Raw genomic sequence first — 24,839 nt, forward strand, 5'->3', positions numbered from 1 at the left:
TGTTGCTGGACATGATACAATGAAGATCTGACCAAATTATTCTAAAACACAATGTATACATGTTATAAGAAGGGAAGGAAATACAGGTATTTACCCCTAAAATAAAAATGTATTGATATGAAGGGGCACCTGCACCCCAACATTTATAGCAGCAATGTCCACAATAACCAAACTGTGACAAGAGCCAAGATGTCCATCAACAGATGAATGGATTAAGAAGATGTGGTATAATAATGGAATATTATTCAGCGATCGGAAAGGATGAATACTTACCACTTATATCAGAACTAGAAAGTATTATACTAAGTGAAATAAATCAATCAGAGAAAAACAATTATCACATGGTTTCATTCACATATGGAATATAAGAAACAGTGCAGAGAATCATACAGGAAGGGAGGAAAAAGTGAATGGGAAGAAATCAAAGAGGGAGACAGACCACAAGAGACTCTTAACCATGGGAAACAAACTGAGGGTTGCTGGAGGGGAGGGGGGGGCGGGGAGATGGGGTAATTTGGTGATGGACATAAAGGAGGGTACATATGATGAGCACTGGGTATTATACACAACTGATGAATTACTGAACACTACATCTGAAACTAATGATGTACTATATGTTGGCTAATTGAATTTAAATAAAAGAAATTTTAAAAAATAAACAGAAATATACTTTCTACACAAAAAAGGAGGGGAGAAAATATACAGACATGATTTTCTATAAAATTTTTATCTACTTCTGCCTAGAAAAGCACACAAGTCTGTTAGTTAGCATGTATTGAGTGCTTACTATGTCAGACAATGGACTAGATGTTTTGCACACATTCTTTCATTTAACCCTGTATCAATATCTCCCCTGTCATATCTCCTAGTCCTCATTTTTAATTCATCTGGTTGGTGCTAGCCACCAGGTATAATCTGACAGTGGCTTGACTAGGTGTCACAGCAAACCTCCCAATTTCTGCCCTGGGCTTCTGTGCCAGAGCTGGGAGAGATTCCTGTGGAACTATTCTGATACATGTGTGCAAACTTATAAGTGTGTAATAGTTAACACCCCACAGTATCAATGTTGGCCAAGAGAGGAATGGTGGTCTTAGAGAAATATTCTCCTACTCAGTCTTGTGATAGACATTTCAATGGGAGAGTCTGCACAAAGGACTTGCAGCAGGGTTGAGCCTCCGTGCCCACAGCAGTGACCAGCTAAATAACCTAACTCTGGATTAGCTTTTACTTTTTCACTATTATATTCTTCCTAGATCCACCCCTTTCAGATCACTTCACAGAACAAACCACCTGCATCCAATTCCTTATTTAAGGTCTGCTTTTAAGAAGAACCCAGACTGGACAAGTCCTAATTTACAATGGCCTAATATGAAATTAACTTAATTTTAAGATGAAGCTACTGATGCACGGATAGGTTCAGTAACTTGTGTAAGGTCACACAATAAGTATAAAAACCTAGATGTGAGTTTTGCATTCTTACCACTACAGTGTATGGCTTTTCTACCCCCATCAGGATCCTGTGGAATACAGGGGTATATTCTCAAAGGAATGGGAGTATGCTACCTGTAGAAGGCAGACAGGACAGAATGCTGAGTAAACCAAGGAAGTACATGCATGCATTCATAAAACAGCCACACTAATCTACACAGCCTTCTTCTCTTTGTCTGCTATGTAAATCTAAAACTCTAGCACACTATGTCACATCTCCCACAGGTATACTGATACATTTATAAAAGGACCAAAGATCCTTAGGCCTGAAAAAATTATCAGCAAGGATTCTCCCCTCTCATAACTGTATTCTTCTACTGACCAAGGAAATAAAGAGATGCTCCAGCTTAGATAGCAGTTATTTCTTGGGATAATAGGCCTAGAAACTCAGCCTTATTCCTCAGTGCCCTCTATGATACACACTCATCAAGTGACTTGGAGAACAAAGGTATTCTATTAGTATAGCATACAACAGCAAATAAATCACAAACCAGTTTTTTTAAAAGTTGGATATGGAAAGCATAATAGTTACAATTTATTGAGAACTTACTCTCTATATATATCAGTGCATCAGAAAAGCTAGAAAACATAAGCTAAACTCTTTGTAAAGGGATATTAATTGCATTTCCAAGTAATATGCTCATTGTGTTTTCAGATATCTTGTTCAGGGGGGTACCTCTAAATCTAAAACATGAGTCCAGTTATAAATAATCTGAGGAAATGCAATAAATGTTCTTCAGAGAGTCTCAAACTGTAAGAAACATACCACATTTATTTTACAGTTAGTAGCCACTATGATAGAATTCAATGTGTGATTTCAAATTCAGTACTTTACCACAATGCCATCTAATAGTAACCAAGTATAACTTAATAGTATTGGGTGTCTCTATTTCAATTTATTTTATTGTCTATGAGCACCTAGCATAATCCTCTTGAGGGCTAGAACCCTCTCAAGCAAATAACATGTTGAAAAGAAATTTTCTTTCTGTGGTCACCAGACTGTGCCCTAAAGTAGTTAAAACCTATAAACCTTTGTTATAAAGCTGGACGATGCAAAATGATTAAATTCAGCAGTTTAAATCTAGGCACCAATGCCCTCTGAAATGTTTAAGGGTGTAACTGGCATTTCGCTGTGTTTTAAAAGAGTTAGTGAGATTCCCCCCCACCGCCCCCAAACAGCTCTAACAACTGAATGTCAGTCTGGCCTTGATTCCATCATGTCCTGATGTATAGTCCTGACCACAGTCAGAACTGTACCCATCTAGCTTCATAATGAAGAATGTTCAAGTCCATCTCTCCTGACACCTTGGGAATCTGTACCCACACAGATGGTGCTATTGTTTTTACACCTGCTGAGACTCGCTGATGGAAGTGTTGGTTTTCTGGCAGGCTATGTATCATCGGGACATTTCCACCTACCTGTCTCATTGCACAGGATGGTCCAAACTCCATCTGAATGGTGAGAAGCAATAGCCCTAAGTCCCTGCTTTCTCTAGGGACCCTTCCAGTGGTTAAGTGCATGTGCTTACAGTACACTGCCTGGGTTCCCATCTTGACTTCCCCCATTCCCAAGGTAGATTACTAAAACCTCTCACTATTTCAATTTCTTCCTTTGCAAAAGACAGCTCATAAAAGAACACCTATTCCAGGGCTGTTGCAAGAAATGAATGAGATATTTCATAAACTACATTATACAGTTTTTGATAAATAATAAGAACCCATAAAATTCGGGTCTTATTAGGAGACCCTCTCTGACTCAGATCTGGGATCTCTATCTCTAGTTCAAGGAAATTTTAGTTTCTGCACAACTAATTTCCATATTTTCTTCTTGGCTCCGATACTCAATCTCAATTTCTGCCCGTCTTTAGGTGCTAGGTCAGGTCAAACCAGGTCCCATTTAATGACTTTCCTCCTTGCTTTACAGTTTCATCCTTCCCAGCTCATCTCCTTTACTTTCTTCATCAGTTTTACTTTGTATTTTTATTCCAGTCTATCTGCCTCATGATATAAATCTCTTTCTCTCACGTATACACTATACTTTTAAATTATGAATTAATTTCATAATTCATAATTCCTGACTCCTGTACCATTCATTTATTCATTCTTCCAATAAATAAAGTGTTTGCCATATGTGAAATAGGGAAATACCACAATAAGACAAAGAAACAGTCCTATTAATATTTTGTCTCTTATCCCTCAGGTTCTAATTATCTTCAATACCATCATCCTAAAGCTCATATGTGAATCAATGTATATTCTCCTTGAAATATCAAGTATTACAGAAATTGTATATACTTAGGTGAGATCATAAAAGATCTATAGGGATGTACACATTCAAGTATCAAACATCACCACTGATTTCTACTATGTACTTTTCTCTTTTTTTTTTTTTTAAGATTTTATTTATTTATTTGACAGAGAGGCAGCTAGTGAGAGAGGGAACACAAGCAGGGGAGTGGGAGAAGAAGTAGGCTCCCAGAAGAGCAGGGATCCCGATGTGGGGCTCGATCCCAGGACCCTGGGATCATGACCTGAGCTGAAGGCAGATACTTCATGACTGAGCCACCCAGGTGGCCCTCAACTATGTACTTTTCTTATTCTGCCCCATAGTATGGTGACCTTTCTCCTAAGGTTATCAAGAAAACACACATATGCATAAACACAAAGGTACAGACCAACCATATAACACCCTACGTTCACCTACCACCTATTCAGTAAAATAGAACAAGGATTTACAAGTCACTTTCTTACTCGATTCAGGCTGCTGTAATAGAATACAGTAGACCAGGTGGTTCATAAACAATAGAATTTTTTTCCTCACAGCTCTGGAGGCTGGAAAGTTTAAGATTAAAGTCCCTGCAGATTCCATATCTGGTGAGAGTCCTCTTTCTGGTTCATAGACAGCTAATTTCTCAATGCCCTCACATAAAGAGGGGGTAAGAGAGCTCTCTGGGGCCTCCTTTACAGAATCACTAATTCCACTCATGAGGGCTCTACCCTCATGACCTAATCACCCCCCAAAGGCCCACCTCTTAACACCATCACTTTGGGAGTTAGGTTTTCAACTGATGAATGGGGGGTTGGAAGGGGGGTGCATTCAGTCTATAATAGTGACACATTGGCATATTTATTGAGCTCCTATTACTTCTCAACTTTCTCCATGCTATTCTGACAAACTGGCTCAGACTGCAATAGTTTCCATCCTAGTATAAGTACAACCAAGGAAAAAAAAAAAGTAACAGAAGAAATACAAAACTCCGTATTTTATAACTCCTCCACACAAATATATTCTCTCCCTTCACTATCTTTTTTTTTTAGATTTTTTTTATTTATTTATATGACAGAGAGAGAGAGAGTGAGAGAGCACAAGCAAGCACAAGTGTGGGAGCAGCAGGCAGAGGGAGAAGGAGAAGCAGGCTCCCCACTGAGCAGAGAGCGAGATGTGGGGCTCAATCCCAGACCCAGTGATCAAGACCTGAGCTTCAGGCAGAGGCTTTAACAGACTAAACCACCTAGGTGCTCCTCCCCTTTCACTATCTTAACCACCTTTACAACTAGCATTAAGGCTGTTAAATCCTAGGAAACTGACAGCCTTTAAAATACTGCCAAGTTCTTTCTGTCCCTGAGTGAATTTGCTAATCTGCAGTCAGTCTATATTCTGAATAGTTCTGCACCCTGATTCTGTTTGCAAAGCATTAGAGTTAACATTGAGCAATTAAGTGCTTCACATGCACAAAATTACAGCTGTAAATGCATTCAGCATATTATTTAGTGATTAAAATATATCTTTGTAGATTAGGTAATAATTTTTCTTTGGAATGCATCTAATGAAGACACATTAAAAGTCAAGAGGAATGAATTCACTGATTCACCTTAAATCATCTACTTTTTAAATATTGGAAGTAGAGTAAAATATTGAGTTATACAAGTAATTTGTAGGTTAGAAAAGAAATAAATGTGTGTTTTTATTCTGAGGAAAGCATTTATCATTACCTTAGATGCTACCTAGATTATAAAATAATGAATCTACATCTTCCCAGCTTGAATTGATTGGAAGGATTCTAACAACGTGAACAGTATTTTCGAAATGTAATTGATCTTCTCTTTGACTAAAATAAATTACAAAAAGGTAAAAACATGTTCAGTAATGCTAATGACTATCTCAACTGTTTACCAGAAAGCAATACAACTCAGATATTTTTAGGACAAGGACAGTTAATGATCAAGAAAATTATCCACATAATTCAAGTAAAAACAAAGAAAGCAATACTTTGACCTAAAGAATTGAGCAGTTGGGGCGCCTGGGTGGCACAGCGGTTAAGCGTCTGCCTTCGGCTCAGGGCGTGATCCCGGTGTTATGGGATCGAGCCCCACATCAGGCTCCTCTGCTATGAGCCTGCTTCTTCCTCTCCCACTCCCCCTGCTTGTGTTCCCTCTCTCGCTGGCTGTCTCTATCTCTGTCAAATAAATAAATAAAATCTTTAAAAAAAAAAAAAAAAGAATTGAGCAGTTGAAATTCTACATTTAAGTCAACTAGTCTTCATTTCAGAAGAAACCAATTTGATCCTAAGTGTGTGTGTGTGTGTGTGTGTGTGTGTCTGTGTGTGTGTGTATGTGTATACACATATATATGTGAGAGAGAGAAAGAGAGAGAGAGCTGTTTTTCTATAATCAGTGGGAAGAAAACTGGGCCAGGTAACTTAAAGAAATTCATTTTTTTTTTTTTTAAGATTTAGTTATTTATTTTAGCAGGGTGAGGGGCAGAGGGGGAGAGAGAATCCTAAAGCAGACTATCTGCTGAGCATAGAGCCCAATGCGGGGTAGATCCCAGGACCCTGAGATCATGAACTGAGCCAAAATCAAGAGGTGGACGCTTAACTAACAGCCACCCAGGCACCCCAAGAAATTCATATTATTAAAGTTCAATTTCATATGCCTAAAATTTCTCCTGGACAAACTGGAATTAAAAATAGAAATCTGAGGTAGTATAAAATTTAACTTTTTTTTCCTTCAACTTTATTGAGATATAACTGACATATAACATTGTGTAAGTTTAAGGTATACAAAGTAATGATTTGATATATGTATATATTTCAAAAACGATTACCACGATAAGGTTCATTAACACATGCATCACCTTACATGGCTAAAACTTTTCACATCGGTGCTTCACTTGTGCTGCCATGACTCAGTGTGGGTGAAGTATATCTTCCTTGCCCTTGACTTTGGATGTGGCTATAAACTCTCTTTGCTTAGTGATAGATGGGCAGAAGTAAAAGCATGCCAGCACCATGCCTGTGCTGAAAGAGGACTGGTATGCTTACACTTCCTCTTTTGAATCTCTACTGCCACCATATAGAAAGCATGGTCCAAGGACCATGACAGATGTGTGTCGTAGAGCAGCTCTACCTAATCTGTACAGCTGCACTGAAAGAGCGAGCCAACCAGTCACTGCAGCCTAAAGCCACATGTCCTAACTAAGCCTAGCCTTAATAAGCCATATTCCAAGCAACCTGCAGACACATGAACAATAATAAATTATTATCATAGTTTTACGTCACTGAGTTTTTAAGGTTTATTACACAGCAAGAATAACTTGATATAATGAGAAAGAAAATAGAAAACACAGCTTTAGTTAACTGAACCTTGTTAACCATTTCCCTATTTCCCATGGCACAGATAGATTTATGTCTTTTAGCCATTGAATTATTCAATATTTTTATTAAAAACTTACTAAGTGCCAGATATTGTATTATATATTGGGGATATACCTATAAATAAGATAAACTGTCCATGAATTTTAGTGAGGGAGAAAGATAAGAAATAATTAGAATATGGCTTGATAAATAAATGTTGAGGAAGAGAATTAATTATGCTTTATGAGCACATTAGGATTTTCAATTCTTGACTTAGCTGATCAGTCAGGGAATACTTCCTGGAGGAAATAACTTCTTAGCTAAGTTTACAGAATGAATAGAGATGCAGCTGCCTCTCTGTTCTACTGGCAATAGTGGTCTTGAGTTTGTACTGACAATCGAAGTTATGAGATCCAACACACTTCAAACAGCACCAGGTTGACTAATCTTTAAGAAATGGCAGAGGGGCACTTGGGTGGCTCAGTCATTTAAGTTTCTGACTAGATTTCGGCTCAGGTCATGATCTCAGGGTCCTGAGATCAAGCCCTGTATCAGGCCCCCTGCTGAGTGTGGAGTCTGCTTAAGATTGTCTCTCTCCCTCTCTGCCATTACCATCTTCTCTCTCTCTCTTAAATAAATAAATCTTCAAAAAGAAAAGGCAGGGGGCGCCTGGGTGGCAAAGCAGTTAAGCGTCTGCCTTCAGCTCAGGGCGTGATCCCGGCGTTATGGGATCGAGCCCCACATCAGGCTCCTCCACAATGAGTCTGCTTCTTCCTCTCCCACTCCCCCTGCTTGTGTACCCTCTCTCGCTGGCTGTCTCTATCTCTGTCAAATAAATAAATAAAATCTTAAAAAAAAAAAAAAAAAGAAAAGGCAGAAAAGTAACAACTAGGTATGTACAACAATAACACTGTAGAGTTCTTATGATTCCCAAGCAGTTTCTTTGACATTTCACAGTCAAAAGAAGCATAATCATGAGAAACAAGCTACGTATATGCACAACTTCAGCTTTGAAGTCCCAGCACCGAGCTCAGTCCATCTTTTATACCTAGTTTTTTAGGCAGTCACTCAAGCATATGTAACTTTCCCTCACACTCTAGGGTAGCTGTACCTTACTAATACTAATTATTCAAAAAACAGGTGCTTCAGCCAGTCCTATTGACCCCAGCTAGAATCTCACACAATATAGGTATAGTCCCAGCAGCTCCTTCAGTTGATGGCATAAGAATAATTGACCATGAGGAAACCTCAGGTGTCCAGGAGGCTATAGAAATGTTACAGAACTAGCTTTTTCACCCATGGAGCTAACCAGAAGTAAGAGTGGAAATGCTGGGTAACACAGTTTGAGAAAAAAGAGTAAGTTGCAAACAGAAGGAAAATCATGCTTAAAAACCCTAAAGGAAGAGCTGGCAGAAAAACTGGGTTCAAGATGCTGGCGTAGGAAGATTCTGAACTCACTCCCTCCCACAGATGCAACAAATATACAACTATATATGAAATAATTTCCTCTGACAAAGACCAGAAAACTGGATGAACAGAGCCTACACAATAAAGCACAAAAAGGACAGCACTGAGATGGGTAAGAGAAGCAGAGACACCATCTTGCAAGAAAAACACCACTCAGGCACAGCAATCCATAACCCGGAGATATCTCAAAAATATGAAACTTTTCCCTGAGTAGTAAGGGGTCTGTACTCCACATCTGGCACCCCGACCCTTAGATCCTGCCTGAGAGAAATGAGTTCCCTAAATGGCAAGCTTTGGAAACCAATGGGGCTTACTTCCAGGACAACCATACAGCTGCAGAAAACAGAAAACCCCCTCTTAAAGGGTTCATGTATACCCTTAATTGCCCTGGGGAACCAGGGCAAAAACACCAATTTGAAAAGTGCCTAGACCACATGTGAAGGAGATCCATTTACTAATCTCAAAGCACCTGCAGGAGAGGCAGGAAACCACTGAAAAATTCTCCATGGATGGAGACACTGGTAGGTGCCATATCTGTGACCTCATCTTACCTTGCTAACATTGGTGCCTGCCAGTGCCATTTTTGAACTATCAATTTAACCTGCTAAAGCCAGTGGGCACACCCAGCTAAGAACCCTGCAGGGCAACCAAACCTCAGAGCCAAACAAAAAACCATCCCTACCCACCCCAATGTTGCAGCACAGCTAGGAGTTTCAAGCAGGTTGGGCACCAGCCCTCACACATACTACACTATAGACACGACCTTGCCACAGCAGATGGGTACATGCAGCCCACACAGCAGTTTCCTCTTGAGTGCCTGTCTTTGGTGGTAGGGGGCCTTGTGTTTCTGGGCCCCAGACATCCCCAACACAAGGCTGGTTCTTTAAGACTGGGAGAGGTAGTTGATTTGCCTACTACACAGAGACAAACAGAGAGAGTCAGGCAAAATCAGGAGATAGAAGAATACATTCTAAACAAACAAAAATATAACAAAACATTAGAAAATATGTTAATTAAACAAAGATAAACATCTACCCGATAAGGAGTTCAACGTAGTGATCATAAAGATGCTCACCAAAACTGGGAAAAGAATGGATGGACAGTGAGATCCTCAACAAAGAGAAAATAAAGAAGAGTTCCATACATAAGCTACAATGCTGAAGAATATAGTAACTGAAATGAAAATATACTAAATGCAAAAAAAAAGACAAAATTCAATATCCATTTATGATTAAACTCACAAGAAAGTGGATGTAGAGTGGATATAGAGGGAACATATCCAAACATACTAAAAGCCATATATGACAAATTTGTAGCTAACATCATTTTCAATGGTGAAAAGCTGAAAGCCTATCTTCTACAATCAGGAACAAGACAAGGATGCCCACACTTGCAACTTTTATTCAACATATAACTAGAAGTCCTGCCCACAGCAATCAAGCAAGAAAATAAATAAAAGGCAACCAAACTGAAAAAGAAGTAAAACTGTCACTGCTTGGAGATGCAATGATACTATATACACAAAACCTAAAAGACTCCACCTAAAATCTCCTACAACTACTAAATGAATTCAGTAAAGTAGCAGGATAGAAAATCGACATAGAGAAATCTGTGGCATTTCTATACATGAATAATGAATCACTGGTAAAAGAAATTAGGAAGAAAAATCCCATTTGTGAGGTGATATCTCATTGTGGTTTTAATTTGCATGAAGATGAATTATGTTGAACATCTTTTTCATGTGTTTGTTGGTCATCTGTATAACTTTTTTTTTTTTTAAGATTTTTTATTTATTTATTTGACAGAGAGAGAAAACACAGGCAGGGGAGTGTAAGAGGGAGAAGCAGGCTTCCCACCAAGCAGGGAGTCCAATGCAGGGCTCGATCCCAAGACCCTGGGATCATGACCTGAGCCGAAGGGCAGACGCTTAACAGCTGAGCCACCCAGGCGCCCTCTGTATATCTTCTTTGGAAAAATGTCTGTTTATGTCTTCTGCCCATTTTTAATTGGGTTATTTGGGGCTTTTTTTGGTGTTCAGTTGTATAAGTTCTGTATATTTTTCAGATATTAAACCTTGATCAGATATATGATTTGCAAATATCTTCTCCTATTTGGTGGGTTGTCTTTTGCTTTTGCTGAAGGTTTCCTCCACTGTGCAAAAGCTTTTTATTTTGATGTAGTCCCAAAAGTTTAGTTTTGCTTTTGTTTCCCTATCAAAGGACACATATCTAGAAAAATCTTTCTATGGCTGATGTCAAAGAGATTACCATTAGGGGCACCTGGGTGGCTCAGTCAGTTAAGCATCTGCCTTCAGCTCAGGTCATGATCCCAGAGTCCCAGGATCAGCCCCACATCAGGGGACTCTGAGCAGGGAATCTGCTTCTCCCTTTGACTCTCCCCCATCTCATGCTCGCTCTCTCTCTCTCTCTCAAATAAATAAAATGTTTAAAAAAGAGAGAAAGAGATTACTGTTAGAATGGCTATAATCAAAAAGGAAGAAACAAGTGTTGGTGAGGATGTGGAGAAAAGGGACCCCATCATACATTGTTGGTGGGAATGCAAACTGGTGAAGCCATTGTGGAAAACGGTATAGAGATTTCTCAAAAAATTAAAAACAGTATTACCATACAATCCAGTAATTCCACTACTGGGTATTTAACAGAAGAAAACAAAAACTAATTCAAAAAGATATATGTATCCTATGTTTACTGCAGCAATTTTTACAATAGCTGAGATGTGGAAGCAACCCACATATCCATCCATAGATGAATGGATAAAGAAGTGGTATGTATGTATGTGTGTGTGTGTGTGTATATATATATATATATATATATATATATATATATATATATATATATATATATATATATGCATATGTATATGTATATGTATATGTATATGTATATATATAGTGGAATCTTAGCCATAAAAAAGAATGAAATCTTCCCATTTGCAACAACATGTATGGATCTACAGGGTATAACACACTAAGTGAAATAAGTCAGAGAAAGACAAAAATCATATGATTTCACTTATACATGGAATTTGAGACACAAAACAAAGAAAAAGAAGACAAACAAAAAACCAAACTCTTAAATATAGAGAGCAAACTGGCAGTTGCTAGAGGGGAGGTAGGTGGGATGATGTGTGAAATAGGTGAAGGGGATTAAAAGTACACTTATCATAGTGAGCGTTGAGTAACGTATAGAATTGCTGAATCACTACATTGTACACCTGAAACTAATGTAACACCATATGTTAATTACACAGGAATTTTTTCAAAAAATTAATAAATAAAATTATAAAAAAAAGAAAAAAATCCCATTTACAAAAATATTTATTCATAAAGAATAAAATACCTGGGAATAAATTTAGCCACAGAGTAATAAATATAACCAAAGGAGCTAAGAATGTACGATGGAAAAAAAGTCTCTTCAATAAATTATGCTGAGAAAACTGCACAGGCACATGCAAAAGAAGGAAACTAGACCACTATGTTACATCATACACAAAAATTAACTCAGAATGGGTTAAAGACTTGAATGTAAGACATTAAGCTATAAAATTCTTAGAAGATAAAATAGGTGGTAAATTCCTCAACATCAATCTTAGTGATATCTTTGTGGATCTGACTTCAAAGGCAAGAAAAATAAAAGCAAATAAACAAATGAGATTACAGAAAACTAAAAAGCTTCTACATAGAAAAACAAAACAAAAACCCATCAAAATGAAAAGGCAACCTACTGAATGGGAGATTTTTTTCAAAAAGTTGTATCTAACAAAGAATTAATATCCCAGGGATGCCCGGATGGCTCTGTCAGTTAAGTGTCTGCCTTCAGCTCTGGTCATGATCCCATGGTCCTGGGATCGAGTTCTGCATTGGGCTCCTTGCTCAGCAGGGAGCATGCTTCTCCCTCTGCCTGCTGTTCCCCCTGCTTGCACACGCACTCTCTCTCTCTCTCTGACAAATAAATAAAATCTTTTTTAAAAAAAGAACATCCAAAATAGACAAAGAATTCATACAACTCAACAACAACAAGAAACAACCCAATTAAAAAATAGGCAAACGTTCTGAATAGACATTTTTCCAGAGAAGACATAGAGATGACCAACAGACACATGAAAAGATCCTCAACATCACTACTAGGGAAATGAAAATCAAAACCACGATGAGATATCACCTGACACCAGTTAGAATAGCTATCATCAAAAAGCCAGAAAGTAAGTGTCAGAGGGGATGCAGAGAAAAGGAAACCCTCATGCATTGTTAGTGGAAATGTAAATTGGTGCAGCCAATGTGTAAAACAGTATAAGGATTCCTTTAAAAAATTAAGAATGGAACTACCATACAATCCAGCTATTTCGCTTCTGAGTATTTACCCAAAGAATACAATAATGCTGATTTGGAAAGACATATCCAGTCCTAATATTCAGTGCAACAATATTTATAATATCCAAGTTATGGAAATAAGCTAAATGTCAATCGATGATGAATGAATGAAGAAAAAGTGGTATACAAACACAATGGAATACTACTCAGCCATAAAACAAGATGGAAATCTTGCCATTTGCAACAACTTGGATGGTCCTAGAGGGTATAAATGCTCAGTGAAATAAATCAGATGGAGAAAGACAAATACTATATGATTTTACTCATAAGTAGAATCTAAAACAAAACAAACCAAATGAACAAGTATAACAAAACAAAAACAAATTCACAGATACAGAAAACACAATGGGGGTTATGGGGGGTGCAAAATGGGTAAGAGGGGTTAATTGTATGGTGATGGATGGCAACTAGACTTTTAGTGGTGATAATACTGTGCATAGTGTGCACAGATGGCAAATTACAATGCTGTACACCTGAAACATATAATGTTACTGTGATTATTAAAAAAAAAAAACAGAAGGAAGAAGAAAATATGTCATTATTATTCTGGAACTCAAAATAGCTTAATATGGGTAGGTTGTAAAATTCAGCATGATACAGTATGAAATGGGGCTAAATAAGTAAACAGAAATAAGTAGAGACAGTCAAACTATATAGGCTTTTTATAAGCTAGAATAAGTAGCTTGGAATTTTATCCTTACTGGAACCAAGGAGCTTAAAAAGGCTGTGGAATCACACACACACACACACACACACACACACACACACACACACACACACTGTATACATGCATATTATATATATATATATATATATATATATATATATATATATATATATACACACACACATAATTTATACATATGTATATATTTGTATGATTCACTTTTGAAAAACATTGTTTTGTCTACAATGTGGAGAACTGACCTGTAAAAAGTTGAGGACATGTGGACACAGAAATAGATATATTAGAAAAATATCTAAGAGGTAGCAGTGACCTTAATTTTTGATCAATAGCATGGGGCTAAAAAATTAGTCTAATTTTCTAATTAGAAATCTTTTGGAGGAATCAGAAATACTCCTCAAATTTCTGGTTTGATCCACTGGTTACTACATGGAAAAACTAAGACAAAGACACTGAGTTCCACTGTGCAAAGGTGACTTTGAGGTATCTAGGGAACAACCAGAAGGAATAACCAGTAGCTAGTTAGATAAATAAGGCTGGAGCTCAGAGCTGCCTAAAAGTTAAATGAGATGAAGACCAGTTACAAAAAGTCCTTGTTCATCTCTAAGGATTATTTTAGTTATATTGTGGGAGTCAGAGCTAGCTTTCAGGGGTTGAAGAATGATGGGGACATGTATTGCTATAGTTTGAATGTTTGTGTCTTCCCAAAATTCGTATGTCAAAATCCCAGTGCCAAGTGTGATGATTTTAGGATGTGGGGCCGTTGGGAGGTGATAAAGTCATAAGGGTGGAATTCTCACGCACAAGATTAGTGCCCTCATAAAAGAAATTTTGAGGCAGCCCCTTTCGACATGAGAATACAACCATGAGTCTGCAACCTGGAATGGTCCTTACCTGACCATGCTGGCACCCTAATCGCAGACTTCCCAGTCTCCAGAACTGTAAGAAATAAATTTATTTTGTTTATAAGCCATCAAGTCTGTTGTATTTTATTATAGCAACCTGAATGGACTAACAAAAGTGTAGAATATCTTATCATGCATTTGGCTACACTGAAAATGCAAGTGATATACAGATTGGAACTCTGTCATGGCAAGTCATTTGATAGTGACTTTTTTTACTATAAGCTAAAAAAAAAAAAAAAGTAATTTCTTCTTGCCAATTAAAAACAAAAGTAAAAAATTCATTCTGAATGACTTTCATCTGAGATTATGCAGTTTTGCTAAATTTCTCCACATATAATTATTTCAATCTGCTTACATTTCCAAATTCCATCTCACTTAAACCGAGTAATAAAATGATGTAGCATACATGAAAAAAAAAAATGTGTTTTTCTTCATGAAAGACATCCCTCCTGCACTATAAGAACCTATGGAAACTCTAATCTTCTATGTAAATTTTTGACCCCGGTTATCCTTTCCCTGGACAAGTATTAGTAAATACTTTAATTCAGACTTCTAGTCTCACAATGATCGTTGTGTTTTCTTTTGTTGATTATGACTCTCAATTTCATCTAAAAGAGCTAACTAGCTTCAAATTAATCAAATTTACATTAATTATTTTCTAATAATTTTAGGAGTTGAATTCCTAGACACATTTGATGTCGATGGCTAGGACAGGGGCACAACAGAATTGTCCCTCAGTTGTTTCAAATGCCATCAACTTTCTGAGAGATACTATGTTGAACTGAAGCCCTTCCAGAAAGTTGAATCTGGTCATTCCTCCCTCCTCTTCTCCACGAGCATTCTATATTTCATTGTTTTCTCACCACCTGTTACTCCATCTGTTTCAATGGCTGTGGTTATAATTTATAAACTTTCCCTACATTATATCTCACTCCTAGTCTGCCTCTTCCAGTAACAACTCCTTTAAGTCTGTCCCTTACATTAGACTTTTCCCTTATGTATTGTCACCAATGTATTCTCCATTTTAGGAAACGAGAGAATAAATTGGTTCTCAAAGCTATTTTCTTTTTTGTATTCCATAAACCAGAATGCCTCATGAAATAAAAACACACTAAGAAAAAAAAAAGTGATATAGAAGCCGCAAGTCTATGGTAATTATCCACAAATAGTTTAAAACTAAGTAATTAATTATATCTACTTCTTTTTTGGTTAAAAGCAAAAAACAAAACAAAACAAAAAACCCAACAGAACAGAATTATTTTAAAACAACTAAGTGTCTGTCATCTATTCCCTCTAGTGCTGCTTCTAAGAAGCACTCCGCTAGGGCTGCCATAACAAAGCACCGCAGACTGGGTGGTTTAAATAAATAAATGTGTTTTCTAGAGGCTAGAAGTCTCAGATCAAGGTGTCATCAGGGTGGTTCTTCTGAGGCCTCTCTCCTTGGCTTGCAGGTAGCACCCTTCTCCCTGTTGTCTTCACGTGTTCTTCCCCTGGTCCATGATTGTGTCCTAATTTCCTCCTCTTAGAAGGACACCAGTCATATTGTATGCGGGCCCACCCGAATGATCTCACTTAGCATTAATTACTTCTTTAAAGGCCCAGTCTCCAAATACAGTCATATTCTGAAGTACGAGAGGTTATGTGCCAATATTACTATTGTATGAATATCATTTATTACAGAATCAAGTAGCATGTCTAGACTGATAAACAGCATAAAAGTATGTTACTAGGTCTGGCAGCTCAGAGGAGAGGTTTTCAAGTGTAAAACCCCACAATATTTTTTGTTTTTGTTTTTCTGAATTGCTAGAATTATACAAAGTAATAAAACATTTTAGTGTGTCTCCTTCTAGCACCATGACTTTCTTGTCATTAGATATTCCAAATTTATAATTATCGTATAAGCTAAATAGAAAGCACTTTCCTCTTCGAAACATTCTTCATCCAGACTACGGATTTCTTGCTTTAATTTGAACTGATTGCTTTCTAAGTATGTTGTACAGTTATCATTCTAAGATCTCATTATACTAACTACCTCTGTTAATTGCATTATTGTCTCTATCCTCTATCTTCATTTCTCTTGTATTATTCTTTTATTTCCCTGAAATAAATTCTCAAGATTTTCTTCCTGAAAAATTTAGACTTTTATTATCAGAAATTTGGCAAGAATGTACCAAATTTTGAGACTAAATAAACTCATCTTGTTGATCTTTAGTAGGCTTTTCCAAATTAAAGCCAGTTTTTCTTCCCAGTCTTTATATTTTTTCTCATATTTTATTTATTATCTTCACTGCTGTCATTTTTCCTTTGAGTTAAACTCCTATATCTTAACCTGCACTCTCTCTCCCTTTCTGTCTCTCCCCGTTTTGCTTTTGTTGTTCAGTTATGTTATGGACAATTTTGTTCATTTAATCTTTGAATATTTCTACTGACTTTTTATTTTGGTAATTTATATTACATTTGTTTCCATGTATTTCTTCTTTTTTTCTGTTGCATTTTGGTAACATGTATCATGTATCTTTAAGAAATTTAATAAAAACAGTCTATTTCATAATATTCCATTCTCATATTTTCAGGTTAATAATAAGGACATATTCTTTTGTGACTCCTCTTTTTATCATTTAATGTGATTTGGAGAAGGACTTAAATCATTTGCTAAGTTAACAATATTGAGTTTAAAGTCCAGAAGGTTTTTAGAAAGACATTCTTAAGGGGCACCCAGATGGCTCGGTTAGTTAGCGTCTGCCTTCGGCTCAGGTCAGGATCCCAGGGTCCTACGTTGAGTCCCACATTGAGTCCCACATCAAGCCCCACACGGGGCTCCCTGCTCAGTGGGGAGTCTGCTTCTCCCTCGCCCCTGCCCCTCCCCCACACTCATGCTCACTTGCTTGCTCGCTCTTCTCTCAAATAAACAAAATCTTAAAAAAAAACTTTGTTTAAAAAGACACTCTTAATACTGTTAGGCTTATAATAGACTATTTTTATGGAAAAACTACTTGTAAGTGATCTGAGCAGATTAACTATTTGGAAAAACAATACATATTCATATTGTTTAATTAATAATTTTAATTTAATTAAACTAAGGAAATCTTATACAAGTTTGACAAAATTTTAAAATGATTGTACATAACTGTTTCTTGAATAAAGTATGCATTTTAATGAATTCTAAATTTATTAATCACATGAGGAGTGGGCTAAATTAATTTTCAGTTACAGCCACCAGCTTGACTTAAGAGCTGGTGACATAGGACAATCTAAAGAGATTGTAAAAATTTGGAACAGATCATTTGATTTATTTATATCAAATCATAACTTGAAAGTTGGAACAAGAATAATTTTATATCTGGAATGATTTGTTCATGTTAATATTATGGAAAATGTGGACTGTTTAATTGTTTGATAAATTTTAATGATTTCTTAGCTGCTAATAAGTATAAAGAACCATCTCTTTTCTAGCCATGAAATAGGAGGCTTCTATGGCATAGGTTTTTACTTTTATTCTTAGTTCTTAGTATACAGATAAATTGATCTGTATACCATGCAGTGTTCTCAGACTTTGAACTCAAGTCAACAACTGAGTGAGATGTGGAGGTTATATCCTATGGGATGAATGTGTGTACACATTAAGAGAGGGGAGAAGATTTATCTGAATACAGGATAACCTAAGAGGTAAATGATGACAACTGCAGCTTGTTACCTAGAAATAGCCAGTTTTTCATTCCTTAGTTCCCAAGGAATCCTGATTTTTTTCCCAGAGGGCAATGAGCTGAGCCTTCCTTGCAGCTAAGAGAAGCTATCCAACATAACCATAGCCACTGTGACATAGGCGAGAGTCATGAAGAGAGTTTTTCTTACTGATATAAACAGGCAAAACTAGTCAAAGGAAAGACTGTTGACTCTGCCCTTGGTCCTTACTCCTCCCCCAAATATGGTTGCAATAGTTGCTGGTGCAGCAGCCATCAGGTGAACATGAGTATAAAAACCATAATAGTGAACAAAATAGTAGAAGGAGCTAGGACAGATTGTGTATTCCACCAGCAAGAGAACAAGCCCTCATATTCCTAAAGCACAATGTTTTTGTATGCAAGAATATGTACTTGCCTTATTATTTTTGTTTCATTTTTTATTATTTGCAGCTGAATTTAATTTTTACTGATATATAGACATCATGAGCAACGTAGTAATTCAGTTGCTTAAACTCTCAAGGCTTCAGTTCTTCATCTAAGAAAATGAAATAAAATGTGATAATAATAGTATCTACCTTATTGTTATGATGAGAAAATAAGATAATGAACATAAACAACTTGTGCACGTTAGTTATTTATTGCTAAGAAACAAATTTCTGCAAAAACTAGTGGCTTAAAAACAACAATAAACTTCTATAAATGCTCACAATGACAATGAGCCAGGAATGCAAGAGTGGCTTAGCTGGGCATCTCTGGCTTAGAGTTTCTCATGAGGTTTAGTTATGTGTCTAAGAGCCACAGTGATCTAAAGCCTTGACTGGAGCTGAAGGTTATGCTCTCAACTGACTCACTGGCATGGCTGGCAAGTCAGTGATGGCTATTGGCAGGAGGCCTCAGGTCCTTCTCACACAGATACCACATAGACCTACCTGGGTTACCTCAGAAATGGAAGCAGTCTTTCCCCAAGGCAAACAATCTAACAGAGAGGCTGAGAAAAGCTATCCTTTTTTTGACCTGCTCTTGGAAATTACATAGCATCATATTTACCTTATTCCATTCATTAGTAGTGAGTCAGAAAATTCAGTCCACATTCAAAGGAAGGGGAATTAGTCTCCAACTTTAGAAGGGTAGACTATGCAAGAATTTATGAGCTTATATTAGAGAGACTATAAAGGATCCTTCCTTTCCTGCAAACTTCTAGCCTACCTTTCCCTCCATGACTTCCCTATCCCCACATCAACACACACACACACACACACACACACACACACACACACTCGCATATTTCCTCTGTTCTCAGGAAAAAAAGCCTGGGTTTCATGTAAAAAAGATAATAGTGGTTTTGTTTTGTTTTTTTTTTTTTTGTTGTTGTTGTTGTTGTTGTTGTTCCACAAAGCTCTTAAATAAGATTAAGCTTTTTCTCATATAATAATTAAAAAAAAAAAAAGATTCAAGCTTTCCAGAGTATTCATTATTAGGCAGTGGTAAATACATCAAAGGTCATGGCTTGTTATTATAAAAATTACAGCATGCTTTGACTCAAATCAAATTCCTCAAAATATAGCACCTATATCAGCAGGAAGTAGATATACTAGGGTTAGCATATGGCAAGTACTGCCCTGACCCCTGTTTCTAGAACTAAATGATGTGTGACTATAGCAGAAAGAGACCGATTTCCATAAGCTTGATGTGAGGAGCAGTTTCTTTACAGTCTCACCATCTGCTGCTAGTTAAATTTTTTGCGCTTGCAGAATGGTATTTTTACTCCCCACCCTCCACCCCTTTAAATGCTGTAATGAACAAGAAGAATTATTGAAAATGAGGAGAACTATTTCTATACATATTTCAAAACACTTATTAATGGGACTAGAGTACCAATTTCACTTTCGAAAGCATACTTCAGCTTCCTACATACTGGAAAATTTTTACTGATTATTAATTATAGCACCATGTTAAAAATGCCTTTTGATGCTTTATGATGGTGGGAAAAAAATCACACTTCTATGTTTTAATGATTAGTTATAGGCTTGACAAAAATCTCTGCATGTTTTAGTATAATAACGGGCAAAAATCTACTTAGCTTCGATTATTAGTTAAGGATGCACTGGTCTTTAAATTATTTCAAGTGACTATAAAGTACACAGAGAGACACATTTAAGAAACAGATTCTACGATTAGATGGAGCTAACCTGATCTGGGATGTATCTAGGATTGGAAGCTGCATAAGCATCACTGAATGTCTTTTGTATAGATCATCTGCTTACCATATTGCTGTGGTCAACTTTTCCCACTTTTTCATTCTCATTCTTCCTTTTCTCACTTAAGGGCCGTTGGCTGCCAGAGAAAAAATCTTGACTTTCTTTTCATTAGTCCCAGGTTAAATTATTGAGTAGGGTTTAAGAAGAGCTTGACTGATTTTCCTCTCCTCAGTAAAGGACAGATAAAGGGATAGGATCCAGAGGGAATTTAAAGGAGTCTCCATTTACATATGCTGAGATTTGAATTAATGTCTTTCTGACACCAAAGCCACACTATGCCACAATTACTAGTTGCCATTATCATTACAGAGACTAGAACTTGCCACCAGATAAAATGCTCTTTAAAAGGGAAGAATACTGCAAGTAAATATTCAGGAAAGTTCTGTGGCCTCAAGTTAAAAGCAAACAAACAAGAACAGAAAGATAACCAAACAAACAAAAACACTATTATCCCTTATTATGATAAAATATTTTTTTTTATTTTTTTTTAAAGATTTTATTTATTTATTTGACAGAGACAGAGACAGCCAGCGAGAGAGGGAACACAAGCAGGGGGAGTGGGAGAGGAAGAAGCAGGCTCACAGCAGAGGAGCCTGATATGGGGCTCGATCCCATAACGCCGGGATCACGCCCTGAGCCGAAGGCAGCCACTTAACCGCTGTGCCACCCAGGCGCCCCTATGATAAAATATTTTACAGGATAGGAGTTTTTCTACTAGGAAACAGATGTCTATACCCATTCTGAACGACTTATTTCCTTCCCAGATGTTACTTCTGCTGTGTAGTCATAAGTACCGAGAATGATCTAATGTCCTCATTCAAAATACCCAAGAACCAGCTAAAGAATTTTAATTGTGAGATGCTTCTGTGTTACCATATTTTAGGACACTTGGGTATCCTATAAAATTGTTTCTTTCATGTAGGAGACAAATGTAGACGACGCCTAAATCTTTTAGGCAAGCTAGTTTTCCTTGAGTCCTTATGAATGTTAATTTTGAAATTTATTGATGCACCAGAAAAGGAATTAACTGCTAGCCTAGCAGATCATTCAGTGCAGATCTACAGACTCAATTACCCTGTCCCAAATGCCGGCAGGTCTCACTGTGAGTCTATCCTATTTTACTATAGACAATGAGCTCTGCATACTAAATGTAAAGGTTTTTTTTTTTTTTTTCTGCCACAGAACTTACACTATCATGCCGTAAATTAAACCAAAGAAGTCACTATTTTCTTGGCACACTATTGGAAAATTGATCACTTTTGCCAATGGAGGAAATCTTATATACATATGTGATATGTACCCTTCCTTTTTAAACTCATCCCTCAAAGAGTCAGAGAGGAAGGGAAAAAAAAAATAAATGGTAAGCATTTTAAGGGAAAGTGTCATATTTTTGACAACTGAAGTTTATGTTACTTGCAGTTGGCAGGGGAGAGGAAGTCTAACGTATTTCTTGGTCCCCTCCCAAGAAATCATGGGTCATCTTCCTCTACAGTGCTCTCAATTGTTCCCTGTACATCTCTATAGATGTTTTTTTCTCTATCATTAGTTCATACCCTCTCGAAACAAGACACCTGTTTCACTAATCTTGGTATCCCTAAATTTAGTGATGAGCTTTGCACACAGTAAGTCCACAATAAATATTACTGAAAAAACTGTTTTATGAAAAAAGTGCAATCCCCTTGGAAGGTCAGTTTCATTAACTCAACTATAGATTTATCTTATTTTAAGATACTTTTTAAAAATGAGAATGTACATAATGAAATAATTATGAAAATATTTTGAAAATTGCTTCATATTTTACAGCTTACATTGATGTTTTATACCATTATCACAGTGGGGAAGAATTCTCTGGCACTAGAAAAAGCCACAAAACATAATGGATAGCAATTTCTTTTTAGTTTATGTTTGTTTCACTATTCATCATGATTGCTTTGCTACTATTCTCAATTATTATGGACGTTAAAATGCAATTAATAGCTATTGCAGCACCAAATAATACTCCTCAGCCATTTAACAAGTATCCAAATTTATAGTTTTTATTATAATTTGTTTTCCCGTTTCTATAGAAATATGTAACTATGTTACTTTATTCTTTTCTTGGAGAATTTAATACTTTCTCAGGCATGAGAAAAGTCAGTACTAAGTAAAAATGCTATTTTTTATATACAGGAAATGAGCATATTGTAGTGTAACAGATACAAGCTAGAAGATTCAGTCACCACTAGCATCTGCTCCCAATCTGATTCATAGAGCCATATTAATCAAATAGCAAGTCATCTGTATCACCAAGAACAACAGCACTGACAAGAAGGGGTAATATTTGTCTTTGAAGAGGCAAGCTAGAAATGTGTATGGACAAATAAATATTTGGTAATAATACCGATACATCATTGAAAAAAATCTTAAGTTTAAAGAGTGTTGGCTAGAAGGAATTTGAATCCCTGAGAAAAGATGTAGGATGAAAAATTTGACAGACATTGAGTTTGAGGGAAGAGGAGAGTTGGTAAGGATCATGATATAATTTGGAAATCATTTGTTTAATTAGATTGTGCACTATTCCCCTAAAAATTTTAAGAATTACGCTGTTTTTCAAAATGACTAAGAATTTCTTATAAAAGCTATGCTGTTTTTTTGCTGTATGCCCAGCATTAGTCATTGAAACCACTAACACGTAGACAAAAGCATATCCTGAGTAGGGAGAATGGATTTGTGATAAACACCCCAGAATTATCAAATAGCTCCTGGGGTTCTGGCTGGGCTCAACAATGCAACAATGTGAACCCTCCCCCGCCTTTTTTTTTTGGTGGGGGGTGGGGGAAGGGAGAGGATATGTGAGAGGGAGAGAGAGAGAATCTTAAGCAGACTCCACGCCCAGTACAGAGCCTGACAAGGCTCAATCTCACACTACTGAAATCATGACCTGAGCCGAAATCAAAAGTTAGACGCTCAACCAACTGAGCCTCCCAAGCACCCTGAAACTAACTCTTTAGTATCAGAACTGACCTCCTAAGTTTCAGCTTATTTTTGCCAAGTTATCAAAGACAACACAACTAACTAATCTGCCAAACTTAGAGATAATAAATGACCCTTGAGCAACAGAAAGTTCTCACAGAAGCAACTTCCCAAGATGATTCCCCTCAAATAATTTTATAAACTAAGTTAGCCTCTTTCCTAAGACTCATTTTCCTTTCTGATAAGACATCCTGAAGGAATGTCCTCAAATTTCAAAGCTATCATTTAAGAGAGTCTATGATAATAGCATTTGTCATTCTGTGTGCATTACTTTGTATCTTCATGAAACAAAACACTTGTCAATAAAATATGGGTAAATGTTAACACCGACATAAAGAAAACCAAGCTGAAATAAAGGGCAGAATTTCAACAGCATGTTTATAAACAGTTCCTATAAATGGATGGCCTGACTTCCACATACTGATCATATTTCTTTTTGTTGAACATGCAGTATCTTCAATAAGAGCACCACCAAGTCTGAGATAAAGAATGTAAGGATAGTTTTCATCACAAAGAGCTAATCACTAGATAGAATGGTCAATGCCAAGCCCCATTATTAACAGACCTGCTTTGTCTTTAAATGTAGCCATAAAGACTAAAGTTTAAAAGGAAGATTTTAAGCATCATGAACATACATGATAACTAATTAATGGAAATTCATTTGAGCACTCAAATTTAATATTTTCCTACCAGTCATTTTTGATATTCAGAACTCAAATTCTGGAAACAGCTGAATGGATTTGCCTTCTTGTTTCCTTAAAGCATTTTTTTCACAAAAGTTATTTTGAAAATTCTCCACCCCACTCCCCTAAATGTTCCTTTATACTTTTTGCTAAAATTCCTTTATATTCTGTTTTCAACCATGTTATACTCTCTGGTAATTGAAAATAAAGAAGAAGAAAAAAAAAAAGAACACCAAAACTTAGTAAGTGTAGCTTTCAACTAGTTATATAGGAACTTTCATTTCCACAGAATTTCGGGGGCAAGTCTACATTTTTAAGTAAACAGCAAAAAAGCATGGCTAATAAATAGGGGATAAACAACCTGAACTGTTAAGGCCGTATATACATTTCAATTGTGCAAAAAATATACCAGGTCAGATGAAGTATGTTTTTCTCTGTGACACATATACATACACATTCCCACTTGCTTATATCCCTGCTAACCACATAGAACACATGATTATGTCCTCTGAGACCTACATGGAATCCCAGCAATGGATCACAAAATTGGAACACAGCAGAAAAATTTTGGTTATTGGCAAATAATTTTCATGTCTTTGTTTTTCCTTTTTGCTTCCCTATCTGGCAGGCAC

This window comes from Ursus americanus, chromosome 14 (genome assembly GCF_024610735.1).
Source record: "Ursus americanus isolate L20-20 chromosome 14, mUrsAme1.1.p, whole genome shotgun sequence".
In the NCBI taxonomy this organism is placed as follows: Eukaryota; Metazoa; Chordata; class Mammalia; order Carnivora; family Ursidae; genus Ursus; species Ursus americanus.